This window comes from Haliotis asinina, chromosome 8, assembly GCF_037392515.1.
Source record: "Haliotis asinina isolate JCU_RB_2024 chromosome 8, JCU_Hal_asi_v2, whole genome shotgun sequence".
Classification (NCBI taxonomy): Eukaryota; Metazoa; Mollusca; class Gastropoda; order Lepetellida; family Haliotidae; genus Haliotis; species Haliotis asinina.
In genome coordinates, this window is record NC_090287.1 from 29,850,209 (window position 1) to 29,872,230 (window position 22,022).

Genomic DNA, 22,022 nt, shown 5'->3' on the forward strand with positions numbered 1-22,022 from the left:
CGGTCTGTAAATAATCGAGTCTGGACCAGACAATCCAATGATCAACAACATGAGCATCTATCTGAGCAATTGGGAACCGATGACATATGCCAACCAAGTCAGCAAGCCTGACCACCCGATCCCGTTAGTCGCCTCTTACGACAAGCATAGACGCCTTTTATGGCAAGCATGGGTTGCTGAAGTCCTATTCTACCCTGGGACCTTCACGTGTACTGATCTGTAGGAAGTGAGATCATATGATTGATATAGCATATTAGTGATATGTGTTATAGAATGGAACTGCAGTGTAATGTGATTACACGATGCCATTTAGAAAGTGGTCAAATGCAACATATGTCATATTTGGGATTTCACTTAATCAGTAAAGTACAAAATCTAGTACTTTTTTGGTCGAGTCCCATCCGTGATTCGAACCCGCACCCTCAGAGTCAGGCACCTAATCGCCAGCACACAAAGTCAGTCGCCTAGCCCGCTCAGTCATCGCGACTTCCATGTGGAAAGTGAAATCCCAAATATGACGTTTTGTGAAGTATATATTGACTGGAACTGATTAAAAATTGATTGGTTGTTTCCGAAAATATTTACTCATCATTTGTAACGATGCTGACCTGCACTGGAACCCAACAATGTTGGGGTTTGTGAACATTGTTGGCGACGGTTTTATGAAATTTGTTTCTTTTCTGAAAATGTTTGCTAAAGTTTCATATGTAATTGTAATATACTTGACAAATAGAGTTCTACCAAACTGATATTTTGAAACACGTTGAATATACTGACAAGTCATTTTTTATCGTACTGTTATCCCCAAAAGTACCAAAAAGAACCTGACTTGTTCTCACCAACATCATGCATGCACGTCTGTAACTTTGACGTCATAGAGGCGATTACACGCCATTGACCACTGTTTACATTTACATTTATCTCCATGACAACACAGTGCTTTCAGATGTCCTCGGTGTGATGAAGACACCAAATCGGGTAGCATGTTCCCTTGAGGTGTAGTATTTCATCTGTGATAAATAACAAGAGTCATTACTCTCAACGTCGAAACGAAAACGATAACTTAACGAGATGAGAGGCTTGGAGACGGGATAACAGCTGAACTGACATATCCGACTGGACATGACACTTTGTGTTCCTTGCTTTTTCCGGTGATTCATCGTAACCCTGAATGAGCCACTGAAACGTCAACTCGAAGCTCTTGCTCTCCCATAACAGCTCACTGAAGTACGGTATTGCTAAAACGCTCTTAACTAAAAGGTGGATATAATGATCTATGCTACCACTGAAACATGGAGCATTATTACGAAAACGCTCATACCGAACTGTCGATGTGACGAGTTTTACATATATATTCTATTTCAATGCGTACAAATATAGTTATAACGAAAATAGTGATCACTTTAGTTCGTTATAGGTCTAGTGTACTGTACTGTATAAAAACATGCACGTTACTTAGGAGGGCGTTCCCCTATATGCAAATTGAGGTCATTTGTCAGGTCATGGCTCATCTAATACTTGTCAAGCAGTATAACTGTTTTTTCTAAGTCCCGGAACAAGCAAACATGCCCTGCACACCCTTTCACCCTAAGTAACGTAGTAAAAGCGTAAAAAAAATCAAGCATTTCGAAAGACTGTTAGGTTTTGCCGTAGGAAGCTGTAATATATCAATAAGATAGCAAACCCGCCGATTTCTATTGAGACAAAAAACGTCATAAAAGACGCAAAAATTAAGGGATTGAATGCCGTTAATATTATATTGGTTTTTATTCACAGGAGGTGACTATCCGCACCGACAAAATTAAGCGTACTTGTTGAAGCATACGGTGGCGCCGGTGGGGAAATGAATTAATACATTGCACCGTGTCAAATTGAAACTTGTTTATGCATCATATTTGGAGCATCAGGCATCAGTCTGGTAATGGTGACGTGGCCTGTCATGGAGTGGGAGAAAGAGAAGGAATTAAACACGCCAAAACCAATTTGCCCATCGTGCCTGTCTATCTTCAGGACGACTGCATGCAAAACTCACTTGAGTGTGGTGCACTATCACGTGAGAGTGGTGTTTTTGTCTGATAAGACATACTATGGGCCATACATAAGTATGCGTGTGCTGCTCCAGTGTTAAGTGAAAAGTCGGGTTTCGAGTGTGTGGAGTGTAAAATGGTGATTTGAGCAATCCTCCTTTCACATCAAGACAGGTGACGAAGTAAGCCGAAAGTGACACCGGTCCTAGACGTTCATGAGATAAGAAGAGCATAGTCAAACCTAGAAAACTAATCAGGCTACATGTGCGATTCAAACTCACAGTGACTATGCATTTAACTATGCAAATATGTTTGAGTGGCGTTTCTAGAAAATGGATATGCCTTTCAGCACGTTCAGGCACAATTAAAGAAAGGTGTTAAAACTCATCTTTACCAGAGGAATTTATATTCCGGTGATATGATTTGACTACAATGAACATGATCAAAGTTAAGGGGGGATATGGGCGGAAGTCTTTCCCAAGCATAGTCGCCTTTTGGGACAAGCATGGGTTGTTGATGACCTTAACAGACCCTGGATCTCCAGTTAACAATGTTGTTCCTTCACCACTGTATCTGCGACCTTTCAAAGAATTTGAAATTATTAAGTACTCACCTCTCTTCTGTTATGGCAATTGTCCCATATACTTCTCTGATGTTTAAATGAGACAAAGTAATCCGCCCATTACTTGAATCAGGAGCAACAAATGCGAGATTTGTCGCAAATCTGTGGCGAATGTTTCGTCAAAATATGAACGGAGATACTCCAAGTGACTTGACAGAGCGAGCTTGTGCAGCACGTGCAAAATCGAAAGGCCTGGTCCGTCACCTGGAACATACACACGTTCATATCGTGAAGTTCATTCAGTGTTTGGATAGAGAGATAATTGCACGTTTGATAGGTGTTCGGGCAGCTGGGCCCATTAACACCTTACCTGTCATAAAGGGTTGTTAATTTATAAAGTCGTAAATCTGTCACACGCTTCAATATATCAGCAAGAATATGACATACTGAACATTACTGCGAGTGATATTTCGTGAACACAACAGACCAATCAAGGAGAAGTAAATATTTAGAGATGTAAAAGATTCCATGAACGCCTTACGGTTATTTACATATTTTGGGCAATACAGTAAGTAATAGGCCACATTGTCTAGCTGATTACACACTGTGCAATTTACAGAAATATCGTAATTAATACAATTTAGATAGGCACCAAGACCACAATGCGCAATGCGAAGTCTGGTTAAAATCACCTCTTCTGTGGGGGTACTTCTGCAAATTTTGACTTGTAAGTTGCAAAAGGCTCGATGTCATAAAGATAGCGTCCTTTTAAAGATGAGGCCCATCTTTGTTGCCATTGTGTCTGAGCATGGATCAGAGTTTGGAGTTCAAGACATCTTCTTACCATAAAGAGAAACGTTTGACAGTCACAAATTTAAAAGGCTAAAACAAAACCTTGAAAATCACATTTTTTTTAAACAAAAATCTCAACAATTTTTGGAAGTGTATTGATGAATGGTTATACACATAATGATGCACATATAATAATAAAACGCTACATATAAATGGTTTTACACGTATGTCACTGAATGAATAAACACACTGTTACATACAATGACGAATGGATAGACAACCTTTCAAAGAAATTACGCATGTGATTGACGGGCGGAAGAAAGAATATACCAGCTTGACGGAATTCTGAAAGAAATCTGGACCATTTCCATACAAAATCTCGAATTATCAATTAGGCTCTTCCCAGAAACATGTCTTCACTTATTTTATTATATTTTACAAAAGCCCTAAAATATGGATATTTGGACTAACATGAAGAACCCTGGTTTATGTGAGAGTGAGTCTAATTTCACGCCGCTATTAACAATATTCCAGCAATATCACGTCGGGAGACACCAGAAAAGGGTTTCTCATATTGTGCCCTCATACTGGGGTAGTGAAGAGGAGGAGGCGTAGGAAGGAGTGTTGACGTGGCCTAGTAGCTGAATCAAGCTAATTAGGGATGTTCCACAAGTAAGTGAAGAATCAGCCCTCTTTTGATAATATATAGATTACTTTAATAATCAACGTCTTTACCTGCATTAAAATTCAGAACTACTAATCATTGGTTACCAGCTGGGATTGGTCCTGGGCCGAACATTTCCTCTGCGACCAGCAATGCCGACACAAAGTTTCTGTAGCCCAATTAAAACAGTTTTATTGTTTATGTGCATGTGGGTTTTTTCTCCTGGCAAACATATAATCGAATATGAGGGCCAGAAAATGTGGAAATACATGGTTTGACAACCATAAAAACGTAAGGCATCTTTCGTTATGTGATCAAACAAGTCATCAAACGACGAGTTTTAACTTCTATCCTAACTATCTCAACAACTGAACTAATATACATTCGAAGAGAAATGTTAGACGAAAGACTGCCTGACTGCTTTATACATAGCGCCTAATGACAAGCACTTGTGCATGCTGTCGGGACTGTCATTCACCGCTCCTTAAATCTGGTTTGATTATCATATACAGCATTTGTCAGAACCATATCCGTGCTTGGGGCTTCCACCACAAGTGCATCACCTACGGTCTTCTCTTACAGTGCTGAGAGACCATGTAGCAATGTTTCCAACAAAAAAAATGTTTATGGTTAAACGTTATCATACGGGTCTTCCGTGGAAGCCATGAGCACGATTGTCGTGCTTGAGAATCACAATCTATAGCCGGTTCGAATCTGTGACTTGAACGGACAGTCATAGGATTCTGGCACAGATACAGACCGTCCCTTATGGTTTTATTTATTTCATTGTTTTGTTTTCACAACCCTGAACTTATATACCGAAAACAGATACAAAACATGCTGAGTGCATATAACTGGTTCAAAATATCTATCATTGCTCAGTTACAGTAAAATCACCTTACAAATTTCTAAACCATGATTATCCAGAAAGTGTTTGGCAAAGACACAGAGGGCTCTTGAAGCCACTTGGTCAGAATAAATGTCAATATCTGTGTGACCACCATGAGCATCAGCTTGCAGTGGTGACCCATAGAAGAAAGGGGATGTCGAATACTGCCTTGAGGAATGTTTGGATACTTTTGCTGAAGGGCTGTGTGCAATATCTGGAGTGTCTGAGGGGGCGTATTACGTTGGTGTAAGCGTCGATCAAGAGTATTCCATGAAAGTTCAGTGGGGGAAAAATCGGGTGATTGAGAAGGCCAAGGTAACACCTGAACATTGTTTTGCTTGAGAAAATACTGTCAAACACGTGCAACGTGAGGTCAAGCATTATCATGCTCCAAAGATCAACTTTTGATGAAGGGCGACGTGACGTTGAACGGGCTTCAGGCTAAAAGTATGGCTTCCCATAGCTAATTGCGCCTTGTCTGGTCAGAGATTCGGTGGGTTGGTGTGTGTCGTAAACAATTTATGCAATGAAGAAAACATTTTATAGAGTAAAACTTGTCAACGATGGACAATATAACTACATGTATTAGAATATCACAGAAAAGAATATAAAACTATCATGTAAAACTAAACATTTTAATTAAAGAAACTACACAGTATAAAACACGGGCTCCAGACCGCCAACAACTGCAGGCAGATCACCATGCTCCAGATCATGTAGTGCGGGAACGGAGATGTCTCATCCTGGGCGGGGGTGGTAACTCAAGATCGACCGGACCTGGCTCTGTCTTCTTGTACTGGGTCCATAGATTTGAGATGGTCTGTCTGGACCCGCTGAAGTGGCTTGCACCTTTAATGCTGCGATGCTCGTTCTTGTAACGGCTGATTGCGTTGTATCGTTGAATTTTTGTCAGTCTTGTCATTCTCTTGTCTTCTGTACTAGCTTAGGGCAATGCATGTGGAGTACCACTGATGATTTCTAAAGCCTACAGTCATATGCTTTAACTCAATGTGATTTCATGATGCATGTCGCATTTCGTGTAGGGTGCGTTTTAGCGATTCACTACAGACGTGAGTGTAACTTTACTTTTTTGGTCAAAGCTTCTCTTTTCAAACGTTTTGTCGTCGGCAACCATTCCCCACACGCTGGAATTCAACATGGTTTGTGTCAAATATTTTCCTAAAATTCAATTTTATCCTAATGACAATTTCTCTCTTTTCTTCTTTTCTGTTTTTCTTGGTCAAACTTTTGAGACTGAACGGACATGAATTAAAACTAAAGACTATAATCTATACCTAGATTAGTTTTCTTTGTGTTATACATTTCGGTATAGCTTCTTATACAGGCTGACCCGTGAAGATCCGGAGTAGATAAGGTCCTCAGCATCCCATGCTTGCCACAAAAGGCGACTGAAGGGATCGGGTGGTCAGGCTCGCTGACGTGGTTAACACGTGTCATCGGTACCCAATTGCTCAGATCGATGCGCATGCTGTTGATCACCAGATTGTCTGGTCCAGACTCGATTATTTACAGACCGCCGCCACATCGCTGGAATATTGCTGGGTACGGCGTAAAACTCACTCACTCACTCACTCACTTTTGTGACGGTTTATAGGCTTTTATAACATATATACATATCCTTCAAAGCGTTAAAAGAAGTAATATCGAAACGTAGCTACTGTGCAAATAAATAAGTTGATAGGTCATAAACCTTTGTATCTCTCTCTCGGTAGGTAATTTTACACATGAATGAACAATGTCGTGCCAATGTGCACTTGTCAGAGGGGTATGCAAAGTAGTGATCAAGACTATACGTTGTCCGACTTCCATGTTTGGATTCGATCGCCTACTTTAAAAGTTGGTGATAAGGTGCCCCAGTCTGAGAGTATGGGTTTGAATCCCAATAGGACTCTAGAAAATACAATCCCCACTATCATATATCTAGAATTATCCATGTGGTATCAATGGAACCCGCGAAGATCCGGGTTACAATTGATCTTCCGTTGCTTGTCGTATGGGGTGATTAACGACATCAGGGATCGTAAACTTGGTTGGAACACGTCCTCGTATCCCATTTGTGCAGATCGCTGCTCATGCAGTTGATCGCTGGATTGTCCCGAGTATTTACAAACCAATGCCTTATAGCTGGAATATTGCTAAATGCGCCGTAAAACTAAACTCACTCAGTCACCAACGGACATAGAAGACGTAGATATGATCGCAGTGAAATATAATACAATAATATAGAATACTTCACCGTTACTTTAACCTATACAGTGTCCCTTGAAATAGACACGACTTTGTCGATCAGTTTGACTTATTAATTATGTTTCCATGGTGCAGACAATTGTACAAAAACTGTCTAATTCACAGAGAAGACAATAACCGGACACCATATGGATCTGGATAATATGATCAATTCAAATATGGATGAAGTAATAACATGAAAGAAACAGCGTTATCAAAGTATTTTGTTCTATACATGTTGCACATTATTCTTTGTGTCATCACGTGAAACTTCCGGGCTTGGAGGATGGATGAAATATGAGGATGATAAATGGTAATATCCTCTGACAACTAAACATATTTTCCAAGCAAAATCCCAGAAAACCTTCCGCCATTATATAACATGCATTATGATCAGGTAATATTACTTGTGGAATTCATTAATCATATTTATCTACAATATGGTTTCTAGTTGGTAGGGAAACTTCTCAAAGTGGTAGTGTGTGTCCCTGGTGGAATGGGGTTTTAGGGTAGCTGTACATCGGTCTTCTGGGTGGATTGAAGTAGCTGGGTGTCTTCCTGGTGCAATGGGGTGTAGGGTAAAATGATTTCATTTAATTTACTTAAATATATATTGGACACCAGCGATTTTCTTTGACCTTTACTTTTCATTTAAATATGCTACTTTAATTTGTTTCGAAATGACCCGACAGCTTAGCAATGATAGTTTTTAAAGTACATTTTATATAACGATAAGTGCAGTTTGTTTATTTTAAGATTCAAGGACGTTTGGCTGTCGTTCCTTTAAAAATCGGTCAGTGATTACGTCATGAAATGAAACGAAAACTTAAGAGGGCGTTTTTCTTAAATAATAAATACGAGAAAAGGAACGCGTGTTTCACTTTTGTCAGGGATAAAAAGCTTTCTAACGGAATTTGTCCAAGAAAACAAAACATAAAAAAGAATTTAGTTTACCATATTTTAAGCTGTACCTGTAAACAGTTGTGAGTCGGTTAGTTTTTATTAGTATGCCCAACAGCGAATAATAAGTGTAAATATACACTCACAGTGTGCATTCGTGGAATGTACTATCATTCAAAAAAGATAAAAGGATGTTTAGCAGGACACAATCAATCCGAAACACCTTTGGCGTACTGTATTGTAGAATCTGAGTTAGAAATATTGATAACAGCGGCGTATAAAGTCACCGCACATCAGTACAACGGCCGTCAACGACTCCATATGATTTAAAGCTTCGGCGTTTTTCACACTGTTCATATTGGCTTAGATCCTACTCCACTAACACTCTATGGTGTGATCATTTTGATGAGTCTCAGAAACTCTGATCCCGAATCAGAACACGCACACACATCACCACCACCAACAATAATAATAATAACAACAACCCCATCGGAGTTCATACTGAATTATAGTCACCTTTGAACCACATGACACATTTTCATTGGTTAACGAGCTGAGATAATAGTCTTGTCGCGTGGTGCTTCTCCGTACGATCCGTATCGTGATACGGCATTGTCGACATTTTGTGCATAACATGTAGCCATAACCGTGATGGTAAGTTGTCTGACGTTGTTCAATAGGTCACTAAAAACCCGTAAACAACTAATCCAAGTCATTTATGTTACAAGTAGAGCTCAATAGATACAGAACAACTACCCATCAACCAAGTACCTACTACTCACCCTCAACAAGTTATGTATGTTTTGTGTCAAAAATACAAGAGACAAATGTGATAAGACACTTGTCACTGATATATGTAAAAACAACCCGAATATCGATATAAAATTACACGAACTGTGTATCGTATCGTGCAAGGCTTGCCAACGATGCACCGGTGAAACGTGACATCCCTAATAGATACTCAGCATATGTTCGTCTCCAATCAGCTAACTCAGTAGCACTGGAATCCTTTCAGTATTATTAGATTCATTTCCGTTCAAAATTTTCTGATACCTGCATGGTCACTTCATGGAATTAAATAGGAAATTATTTTGAGGCCCATCGTTCTCTAATGTGAAGGGTCAGTCATACCGTGGCATTTTAGGTCTGTCTGCTTCCATGCGCTGCATACTTCCTCATGTCAGTGGAGGAGATTCAAACTGGTAATTATCAGTTCTGACCTTGGTGGCTCCGCCGCGAAACCTTTCTTGCAGCTTACTTAATCACATCCAATGATGCAGATGTTAAAGAGACGCTAAGTAGTGCTTGGTCAGGAGAAGCTGTGCGATCATCCCTAGGCATCTTAATGAGGCACGACTAAAATGGGGAATTTTACAGCCGCTTTGTAGTGCATGAAGGGTGAGTGAGTGTGGTAGGATTTGACGTTGAACAGTATTTTTGATATGAGCGTAAATAGAATACGAGGTCTCGCGAGAGTTCATTCAAGATAGCTGCTGTTCTAGTCATTGCGTGTCCCCAGGGTAATGATTTTGCTCATAAGTAGCTGTCAATGATATGGACTGTTTGTTCGTTTGTGTGTTTTTTAATGCCGATTTCAGCTATATTCCAGTTATATGGTGGCGATCTGTAAATACTCGAGCCTGGAGCAGACAATCCAGTGATCAGCATGATGAGCATCGACCTGCGGAATTGAGATACAAGTGTCAACCAAGTAAGCGAGCCTGGCCACCCGATCCCGTTGCTGGCGTTGCTGAAATGAACCCATTACGTGGGTTTGCTGAAAACCAATTCTGCCCAGGATATATATTTACGGGTTGAGATGGGGTGAGATGGTAGACTGATAACATCAGTTTTAAAGGTGTTTCATGGACGCAAGTTCTTAATCGGAACTGTACTTTTGACTTTTGACATCTATTTCCTTTTGCCTGCGGAAAAGGTTTCGAACCATTTGTTTATCTGATTTCACGGTCTTTATTGAGTAATGGCTGGGTTAAAGAAACATTTCATATGGTAAACTCTCCGAACATGGAATATTCCGTGCACTACTCTAATGAGAAAAAACACAATGTTTATCGACATAGTGAAATACAAACTTTTTAAAGCTCTCATAAATGGCACTGTCTGAATGTTGGGGAAAGATGAAATCGACATGTTCAAATACACATTGATCAAACTTTGAAACTTAATGAAAGTGCCGATAGACACGAAGTGTTTTTAAATCAAGGATCTTTAATAATTCTTTAAAATTTCCCTGATTAACACGTTCTTTTCGCATCACTGCGAATGTTCAATTTCGCTTTCACTTAATGTTTTTCACTAAATATTCCTAATATTTCTTGCACCCTCTACCTTTTCTTATGTAAAATCTTCATGGTTCTGATGTAAAGGGATTTGTTCTATTTGTTTTTCATAGTTATCGATTTTGAACACGCTTAAGTTCTCATTACTGTTATAGAACATGCATACTCACCAAATTGCCTTAAGCAGTTCTCTTCCGCAAATTCATCACATTGAAAGCGTGTCATCTGCCATTCAGAAACTCATTCACAAATTTAGCATTTTAACATGGTCATTCGTCCATTTGTGTTGCTCATATATAATTCCCCTACATTCGGTGCAGTAGCAATAAATGCATAACAGTAAATAGTAAATACTAAATGCATAAATGCATCTGTCCACAAACGACAAATGTTACTTCATTTAGTTTATTAAGAGTTTAGTTCCATCTTGGGTGGGTGAAAAGTTTCATTTGGAATAAATATATCAAGTGAATTTTTTAAATCTTTATCTTTAAATGCTTGGGAGGCCAGAGGTATTCATCTATTCATCCACAAGTTCTCGTGTTTTCCCTTGGAAATACAGAGAAGCACTTGCATTGAAAATTTAGGATTTGGATGTGTTTAACATGGAGTAACGTATACCTCCTTCATAAAACGTCGTCATATTGGTATCCACTTCCTTTATTTCATATTTAGACTTTCTTTCAACCATTCGGTTTTGTTACGTCGAAATTAAACACAAACGAGAAAAACGGGCTTTGATACCAGTCTGGTTTATGATATTTGCTTGAAAACAGTTTTGACATTGTCCATGACATTTTACTGTTTTTCAAAGTCCATTTGGAATCTCATTAAGGTATGTCTATCGTCGTTTTGAGGCAGATTTTTTATCCATTTGATATAATTGCTGTCTCGCGTGCAAATTGTGTTGAAACAAATGCAAGGTCAAGTTCTGTAAGTCCTTTCACTTTTCTATGCACACATGCGAAAATTGAATGGAGAAAGAGTATCGCCTTGTCTACACCCAGTGTATTGGGAATGTGAAACACTCGAAAATAAAGATACCAATCGCTTTCCTGTAAATAAACACAATATTAACCGAAGACAAAAACATCATTTGCACAAATAAATAAATGGAAGGGTTTCAGTACGTGTCAAAAGTCAACATTTCAACACTGAGCAGATGACGTGCTGTCGAAGATAAAGACGGATCTCTCTTCCTGGAGGTGTTGTCAGTTTACGTCATTGGGGTCAAGCTCCCGACAGCAACCCTCGTGCGACTTCTACTGGCAACAGCAATCATCGATCCATCCGGACACAGGAACGTAAACTCTGAACAGGGTTAATAACTCGACTACATTCCTTCCTTCTCCAACCATCCTGCACTATATCGGTGAAAGTGGTGGCCTCAGTATTTTGCCACAGTTTGATTATTACATTATATAAAGAAGATTTTATGTTATGAACTTTTTTTTATGTACTTTTAAGGGATTGCAATAACCAATAAATATTCCAACACCAGCTTACAACCGCACCTACCTACATCAGTCTACGCCCTTACTTTCAGAGAATTAAGATACCAGAAAATGCGATAAGACTCTCTCAGTCAATTCTGGTATCAGCGCGTTGTAGGATTTTTCAGATCTTTCTAAGTGCAAGTCTAATTACAGCTTACTCTCACTGAATATCACATTTCAATGCATTACACCTGTAACTTTTCCATAAATATCGATAAATCAGACAATATAGCCCGATACAAGCACCTACCATATCGTCGATAGTCTGTTACGATTCACATACGTAGTCAGTACAACACACAATATCCCTTCAAGAAATTATGAATGCAATTCACCTTTCGTGATGTCTTCAACAGAATATTTACAAACATCGTTAAAGACTTGTTTTTGCTTGGCTCTGGCATGTTGTGTATCAAATTGTGATATGCACAATATAAACAAGTCATGCTGGTGAATATTTCCCTCAAAAAACAACTAAACTGACAAACCTTATGGATGACGATTTCTTTATTACGAAAGTGCGACGTTTCGATACAGATTCTTGTCTGTATCGAACGTCGCACTCACGTGAGAAATTGTTAACCATAAAGATTGTAAATTTTGTACTTCCCAGCTTCTCTAAGAAATAATCCTCTGTAAGTATCTTACTCGTAAACATGTTTTGCAAAATGGACAGTCCTCATTCATAAGCATACACGGCATTGTCATAAGGTATTACTTAATTTGCTTCACAAAAATACTATTATTGAAATATATCTTGAAATCTTGAAACTTAAGCAATATTATGATATGAACCATTTATCAATTCACTGATATTCCACAAAATATGTATGACTAAACATTCGTATTAGCTGCCCTATTTCCATGACACATAATATTCATAGCAACCCCACTCTGCACTTTACATAAATCGGATCATTTATCACACGTCACCATCGTCATACCAGTTCATCGATAATCTGGACTCTCTCTACGTCGGCCCATCAATCAGGGGGCACTTATTTACATCAGAGCTGCAGAGAGGACTAATTCAAAGGCACTTAAGACACATTAAGAATTGGAGGAATCACGATAAGAAACAGAATGGAGTGCTGCTTCATAACGTTTCATTGTTCAGTCCAACGAAATCGTGATAGACAGTTCCACTGTGACTTATTGATGACGTTTTCTACCGAATGAAATGACAGTCACATATCAGCCTCTATTAAGAATGTGCCTGAGTGAGTGAGTTTGATGTGGCGCCGCTTTTAGCACTGTTCCAGCAATATCACGGCGGGCAACAGAACAGGACTTCCCATATTGCACCCATATGGGGAATCTAACCTGGGCCCAGTTTCACAAAGTTCTCGTAGGCATAAGACCTCGTAACATTTCTCGTAGCATTCATTCCTCCTATAATGTAAAGTTAGGAAGTACGGATGCAACGAGAAAAGTTAGGAAATCACAGGCTCACGAGAGCCTTTTGAAACGTGACCTTGGGTCTTCGGCGTAAAGAGCGAACACTTTAACCACTAGACTACCCCATCACCCCATGAAGAATGAGCAGTTGGATTTACAGTTCACAATGAAAAAATGAACAATACGTCTCTAACACTGAGAGACCTTACACGGTCTCTTTCTTTCTTTCATGTTCGACGCCGCACTAGGCAATATTCCAGACGGCGGTCTGTAACATATAATCGAGTCTGGACCAATCAGCCAAGTGACTGACATAATGAGCATCGATATAAGTAACAAAACGATTCAATCCATGATTCATCCAGGTCAGCGATCATTACCATCCCACCCCAGTAGCTTTCTGTTATGACAAGTACGGGTTACTTGACCACTGGGCACGAATGTCATCTAAATTGTACAAGGCATGATGTTTAAATTCCAATGACAGCCATTCTACCTGTGGCATGTACATCACAACCATACAGACATGCCCTAGCGTATACTTTCTCTTGTCCGTAAATGTACACATCTTGATTGGAGAAGGCAGTTATGTGCTACTAAGTAAAGCCATGAATGCATTTGTTCTGTATAAGGCTTGAATATATATCCAGTTCAACATGTGAAATGTTGCCGAAAACTAATCGGGTGAGATGTTAAATGAATATTAACTGAGAACATTCCATAGTATGTTTGTGGTGGGTGAGTGAGTTTAGGTTAAGCAACATTCCAGCAATATCACGGAGGGGTAATAACTGAAATGGGCTTCCCACATTGTACCCATGTCGGGAATCGAACCCGGGTGTTCGGTGTGACGAGCGAACGCTTTAACAACTTGGCTACCTCACCAACCATAAACTAAGAAAAGGTTCAAACACTTAACAAAATGATAATAGGATGAACACATTCGTTTCATTTCCAAGATCCCGGTGTTTGATAGAAAGCTCAAGCAACCAAATTATTACTGACATAAATGACGCATCCCAAAACGTCAGGTACAGAAATTCAACGCATCGGTGGTTCCAAGCATCATGCGGCACAGACATCCTGTTGACAGGTGCCCAGTGTCCCATTGCTTATTGCAACATGTCAAAATGTGATTGACCTGTTTATGACCTCGCTTGAGGTCATCAGGGTTTGACATTCAGGACATAACCATGTAAGGAAATCAGTTCAGAATCCCGTAGTTTCTTCATGTCTAACGCCGCTCCCTAGAATATTCCGGTATGATGACTCCGGTCTCTAAATAACTATGTCGGGACCATTCTTACTCATGTGCATACACTAGCTTTGAAAAGCATCTTTACTCACACTGCAACATTTCAAGCTATTACAAGTAAATTTATACCAAAGACGTGTTTATTACCTCGCATTTACATGATTATACATACATATATTTAAAAGGTCAAACAGAAATCAGCAATGACACCAGGTGTTCGTGTAAAGGGTGTCCCACTACACCCGACACTCCTGTGCTAGTGTGTAAGTAGATGTGCGTCAATCTGTCTATCATAGTATGGTCAAGCATCATGTTCACAAACATGTCATATTCAGCAGATTTCGTGCGAAGCCCATTTCCGGTGTTCCCCGCCCTGGTATTGCTGGAATATTGCTAAAAGCGGCTTAAAAATAAACTCACTAGATTTCTCTGAATGCTATATCTGAAATATTTCGAATGACTTTACACGAACGTGGTTGAAAGGATTATGTTTGCGTGCACAATGAGCCTTTGAAAGCAACTGAACGTGATCGCACTCATAAACAACTGAGAAAATAAGGACTGAAATTCATTTAATTAAAATTAGAATTCTTGGAAACATCTCACTGATCAGAGAAAATATTTTCCTATTAAGTTCGTAATGACGGATAAATGCGGTTCAACAAAGGTGAGGCGTGTTCTTTGACATTTTAAATACCTTTGTTGACTGCTGACAGAAACATTTTTATTTGTTTTATCAAAGCTTTTGTAATATATTTGCTGAGCCCCGCAAGATCTGTATTCATGTAGCTTCTTCTAAAATATCACCGTATACTTAGAAATGTTTCATGATTGTCTGATATAACATGGGTAGTGGTTCCCCTCAGATTCAGAGAGGGCTCGGTAACTTCTTCGAGAAGGGACCCGTGGAGGTCAGGAGTAGAATAGGCCTTCAGCAACCCATGATTGCCACAACAGGTGACTATGATTGTCGAAAGAGACAATGGTCAGACTCGCTGACTTGGTTGAGTCATGTCATCGGTTCCCAATTGCGCAGATCGATGCTCATGCTGTTGAACACTGGATTGTCTGGTCCAGGCTCGACCGAGCCATATAGCTGAAATATTGCTGAATGCAGCGTAAACCTAAACTCGCTCACACAGTCACCAATGGATGTAGAAGACGTAGAAATGGTCGCAGTGAGTTATTACGAAGTTTAAATACTTCACCGTTACTACAACCTATATAGTGTCCCTTAAAAAAGACATAACTTTGTCTGTCGGTCGAACCCGCATTTTAAATATGTTTCCGTCATGCAAAAAAATTGTACAAATTGTCCAAGTAACTGAGAAGACAATAATCAAGCACCATATGGATCTGGATAATTTTATTAATTCAAATATGTGAGGTGTAAGACTAAACTCCCGATTTTCGCCTCTACGATGAGCATAGTGGCTTTTATGGCAAGCATGGGTTGCTGAAGGCCTGCTCTACTCCCGTCCTTCGAGGGTGTTAGGTAATTGGGCACGTATGTTCCTGACGCATGAACTAATCATTTAAGCCTGACTGAGTCACTGACGGTTTAAGTATTAGTGAAATAAAGTCACTTTTGAGTAGGGCTTCCTGCGATTTAAGACAAAAACCCGTCCGGCATATGTAAGTCAACATGACGAGTGAAAGAGAATTCACACTGTCAGTGATGATCCCATCTTTGAACATAGCAATGAATAAACAAATTTGTTTTCAAATATTCTGTCGTAAGACATTATTTGGTTCCGACAAAATCGAAACACTTCGAACAGTGAGTGTTCATAGTTAAAGCCACGTTTAACAAGCAGCGTCTTTGGCTCATCGCCCGTGCTCGTGAGTCAGTGATTGCATTATGTCAGCAATATCACGGCGGGCTTCACACATTATACCCATGTGGGGAATCGAACCCGGGTCTCAAGAGTGACGAGCGAACGCTTTTACCATTAAGCTACCCCACCGCCCCACATGTGCTCATGAGCTTCACCAAAGTGTGATTACACAATGCCATTTAGAAAGTGGTCAAATGCAATATATGTCGTATTTGGGATTTCACTTTCTTAGTTAAATACAAATTCTAGTACTTTTTTGGATTCGAACCCGCACCCTCAAAGTCATGCACCTAATCGCCAGCACACAAAGTCGACCGCCTAGCCCGCTCAGCCACCACGACTTCCATGTGGAAAATGAAATCCCAAATATGACATACATTTCACCAAGGTGGTAAACGCCTCAGACCTGCATTGCTTCGGGATTTCCTCCCACGTCAAGCAGACACATTGACACCTTTCAGTTCCACTACTGGTCCCAACGTTTAGTTCTACCTCTGGACTTACTTAGATAGATGGCCGACGCCATGTTTATGTGTGAATTAATTAAACTGAATTCCAGAAGAAAAGCGAACATTGCAATTTTTTCTACGACTCTCAAGTGTCGTTACGTCTGACCACGTCTGTGACATTACTACAAAACATATATATATAAATAAATAAAGATTATATGTATTTTCATGTTGCGGGCGTCTGTGCATGTTTTCGCCAGAAAGCAATGTATCGCACGTGTTACAGGATTCACGTTTCTTTTAGAACTGAGCATATATTCCATTGTAGGGGACTATATGCATGACGACACACGAGCCCTGTGGCACTTCGACTGCGGTAGGCCTATGACAAGTATGGTCGTTGCGAACAACTCAGTTACGAACATCTCAGTTACGAACATCTCAGTTATGAACACCTCAGTTCAGTTACGAACACCTCAGTTCAGTTCTCAGTAGCCTTTTCCAACAGGCCCCTACATACCACACCATACCTCAAAACTTTCAAAAGCTCACTACATTGATCCAAGTCTTTAATCCCTGCTAAGATTCAGCTGATGTTCTGTTCGAAAAGCCCAACGACTAATCAACTTGACAAGTTCAAAAGTTCAGCCCTATCAGACCTACGGAGTTGACATGCGTACGTATCTGTCGCATTTAACCCACTGATAAATCATGCTGTCTGTTTGATGATGATTTAAACAGCTGCTTATTTACCATTCATTACGCTTGCTACAGGACCATGTTCTTCCGGAATACGCATTTTTTAGATGTAATCTACTCCATAAACACTATTGATGGGGCTACAAGGCTGATTGACCTATAAAGGTGTCGACGACAAGGAAGGAACGTTAGGTCAATGGAATGGTAGTGTCTTTTGTTTCATGGAGATATCTATTATTTGATACTTATTATCTCAGCAGGTGGAAATCACAAAAGTCTAATTTTATTACTTCGGAAGCATGATCTGATTCTTTCTGAGTCGAACGTTCGAGTAATCTTGTCTGTATTTCAATCACTCTTTTCTCTAAATGTCAATTTTTTCCCGTACATTCCAAGATATTCTGGTTCGACTTCGACTATTTTCATATATTGAATTCATATGTTGTTCTTCTGTAGTACCAGTTTCCCTTCAGGATAAAATATGTTCATCCCCAAAATCTGTTTCTTTCAACTAGTCAGGTTCAATCAAGTATTTTCGATCTCTCATGACATTTCGACTGAAGTAGAATCGTATTAAAATAACATCTTAATGCCTGCTATCTCGGCAATCAAATCTGCAGTCACCGAATTGCAAGTCACTTCAGAATGATATTTCATCCTAACAAACAGAGCATTGGTTACCAGATCGTTAAAGTGAAAATTCGCAAGTGTTTTCTAATCATGCAACCTCGAAAAGGTCAACAGAAGGCATTCCGAATGAAATGTATGGCATGTACGACTGGTTCCGTCACATCGATCGTCAATCTCTCGCTTCATTTGGAAAGACATTTGGAACGAAAGAGACTTTCCATAGCCTATGGGGATAACTGCCAATCTCGGTCATTCATAAAAACATTTACGAATTATCATTTCCATGTTTCAATTTCGATTAGAAAGGAACTTTGTCAAAATATTTGTCAAAGCATGATTTGGAATTGAAGATGCAAGTTTGAAACTTGTGCCATGAAGCTCGACAAAGCTGCTTCCAAACTGGCTTATGCTAACTCTCTGTTATTCATTTCATTGGACGGTTGAAATTCGCGAAAAGTCGTTTCGTCTTGGCATGACCCGTATGGAAAGGTTTTTGCAGCCATGAGGTCATGCGTTTGGTTTCTTGTTTAAAGCCCCACTCATCTGCTTTCGAGTTATATGGCTGTGGTGTGTAAATAATCGATTCTGGACCAGACAATCCAGTGATCAACCTTATGAGCGTGGATCTAGACATTTGGGATTCATATATCAACCTAGTAAGTGAGCTAGACCACCCGACCCCGTTAGTCGCCTGTAACGACAAACATCGGTTACTGAAGATCAGTTCTAAACTTGATCTTCACGGGTCTCAAATGGACAAATAGAAAAAGGGATGAAAGTCATATACATGGACCACTGGAAATCAGCGATGACACCAGGTGTTCATGTAAAGGGTGACCCGCATGGAGCCAGCAATTGGTATACGATGATATGTGTCAACCAAGTCACCAAGTCTGAACACCAGATCGCGTTAATCGTCTTTTACGACTAGCATGGGTTACTGAAGACCATTTCTAACCCAGATCTTCACAGGTATGCAGTAATACAGAACTATTGCATTAGGAAAGAGAACACTAATGTTCCTACATATGTGTTTGATTTCATATCGTTATACTATGGAATCCGAAAAAGGTACATTGTCGCGTTGTTGCCCTCTCAAAAAGAAACAAAATGAGGCAAACAAAAAATAAACAAAGCGAGACAACGCGACAATGAGACAACGCGACATTTCGCCTTTTTGTCGCATTGTCGCGATGTCGCATGTCGCATGTCGCGTTTTAATTATATTTTTCTAATCCTCCAAAGGACGACACGAGACACGAGACACAACGACAATTTTCAAGGTCCAAATATGTCTCGCTGTCGATTTGTCGCCCTATCTGAGTACAAAAAAGTCCAAACATTTACTAAAACGCGAAACTACAATGCGACAACGCGATATTTTCATGAAATGTCGCGTTGTCGCATTGTCGTTTGACGCGTTTTAGTCAATATATTATAATATATACTATGTTCATTATTTTGATAAAGCTTGACATGTCGACAATGTCCCATCTCGGATTCCATACTACACTGAAAGGTGAGTTGAACAGTGTAAACAGTCATCTGTCAGTGAGCGGAGTATTTATTAGAAGAGCATAATTTACCGTATGGAATGTTCTACAGCTTAATAAGTGCGTTCGATCAATGGCTAAAACTATAAGTACATAAAACTATATACATTGTCCATTAGCGATCATTTCTCATTGTCAGACACCTCCCAGAGAGAAAGAGCACAGTACAACATGCCCCTAACGAATGGAATTAAATTACACCTGAATATAATGTGTTCACCATCATAATGTACACGTTCAAACAAGAATAAACAACCCCCATGTCGATAAGACATCCATCCAGTTAATGACTTCCAACCACAAACAAACGTATTTAACCTGAAACCTCACGCTGACATTTAGCTTCGATGGCAGGTGAAAATGATGAGTAAGCCCAATGTTACAAACGCATTCGGTCGGGAAAGAGTCTTGTCAAAGAAATGGCGAATAATTACCGTTAGTGATGAAGATAATTACCGTTAGTGATGAAGATAATTACCGTTAGTGATGAAGATAATTACCGTTAGTGATGAAGATAATTAACGTTAGTGATGAAGATAATTAACGGCTGGATACTTCTTTTATGAGCTGCCTGAATTTCGTCTCGGTAACCTTGACCCAATTTCATAAAGTATCTACAGTTTGGGCCAAAATAATACCAATAAATCTCAATCTGACTCCAAACTGGTTCAGCATCAAACATTCATTTCAACGCAGAATGTAATGAGAACATCAGACCAACTGTGGAAAAAGGAGTCATAACTTCTGTTTCCAAAATAAGAAAAGTTACTTAACAAACTATCATCAATTTGGTTTTGATATAAAGCCGATGCTATACTATTGTACTTTCATGTCGACATACTACTCAGATTGCGTTAAGGAGCGGGATCGTGCATATCAACCGTTGGCTTCGGCAAATATATAGTCTGTATCACAGTCTCTGAACCACATAGTCTAGCGATTATACTAGCTTGACAAAGATTTGGACTAGATTTTGCAAGATATTTTATACTCTTTAAAAGTATTGTTTACACATGAACTGATGTATTGTAGCACAAATTCGTAACGTTGAAATGATTATTATCATGCGTTCAATAAATTATGAAACTCGGGGTGAAATAGCAATTTCTTATCAAAACATTACACCAAAACGCAGCTGTTCACACGCACGATATTTGCACGTGCTTTCCGGCAATTTGATCAATGATCCTCGTGCGATTAATCTGCATAAGGTTTGCTGTTGTTTCGCCCAAGTTAGTGGAGAACTTCATGTTCGTTGTAACCACAATGGGTGTTTAATGTGAGTCCAAACTTTTGATGAGTAGCATAGAAATCGAGCACAAAAACATTCAGACGGGATATTTTCAAAAATTGATACCTATTTACCTATATAACCGTCGATTACCACATAAACTTCCTGCTTAATGAATTATTTTATTTACAAGTTTTAATGTTCAAATATTAATTTGAGTGAAGACTAGTGAAAGACCGCACGGGAGGAAGAATATCTCGTATTATGTAAACTTGTTTTTGAGTATTTCGAGTTTTCAGTCATTCGAGGATTAGATAATAAATCCATATACATGTGCATGTATTTGGAGTGCTGACTAAGCCCAAGTGTAGCTCATTTTTAAGCACTGATTACAGCATTATTAAATAACCCCGAAAAAAATGAAGAAATATGTGTGCTTGTATGCAAAATAGGCATTAGCGTTCGTATGTGGTGTGAGAACATTGGTGAGTGAATGACTTTAGTGTTTCGCCACACTCAGCCTGATCCAATGATCAACACCACGAGCATCTACTCATTTGGGACACGACGGCATGTGTTAACCAAAGTCAGCAAGCCTGACCCCCCATCTAGGCCAGGAGATTTAGATCCCCCAAAGAGGGAACCCCAAACAAATTGCAACAGAAACAAATTGGTTTGTTTCTAATTCAGACATACCTAATGCATCACATACTAAAAGTCTTAATCAGTCCAAGCTGGTAAACATTATCAAAATTAAGGAAAACTATTAACTTTCCTAGTTCTTTTGTAATAAAATTGAAAGATTATTATTATTTTTTTTTTTAAAATACCTTGAAACTGTATATCTTTTGCATCAAATTCAGTGAAAGGTGATAAATTCATCTTTAACATGGAATACAAGTGGTATTTTTTTATTTTGTCTGAAAAAAAAACAACTTAAGGAATAAAAATATTGTTTTACTATCATAATTCCAAGAGATGTAGAACTTGTCTCAAAAATGATTATTTTCAAAAACGTTCTGGGAATATATTAGCAAACAAACATTTTTTTGTCCTGTTAGTCGCGTATTACTACAAGCACGGGTTACAGAA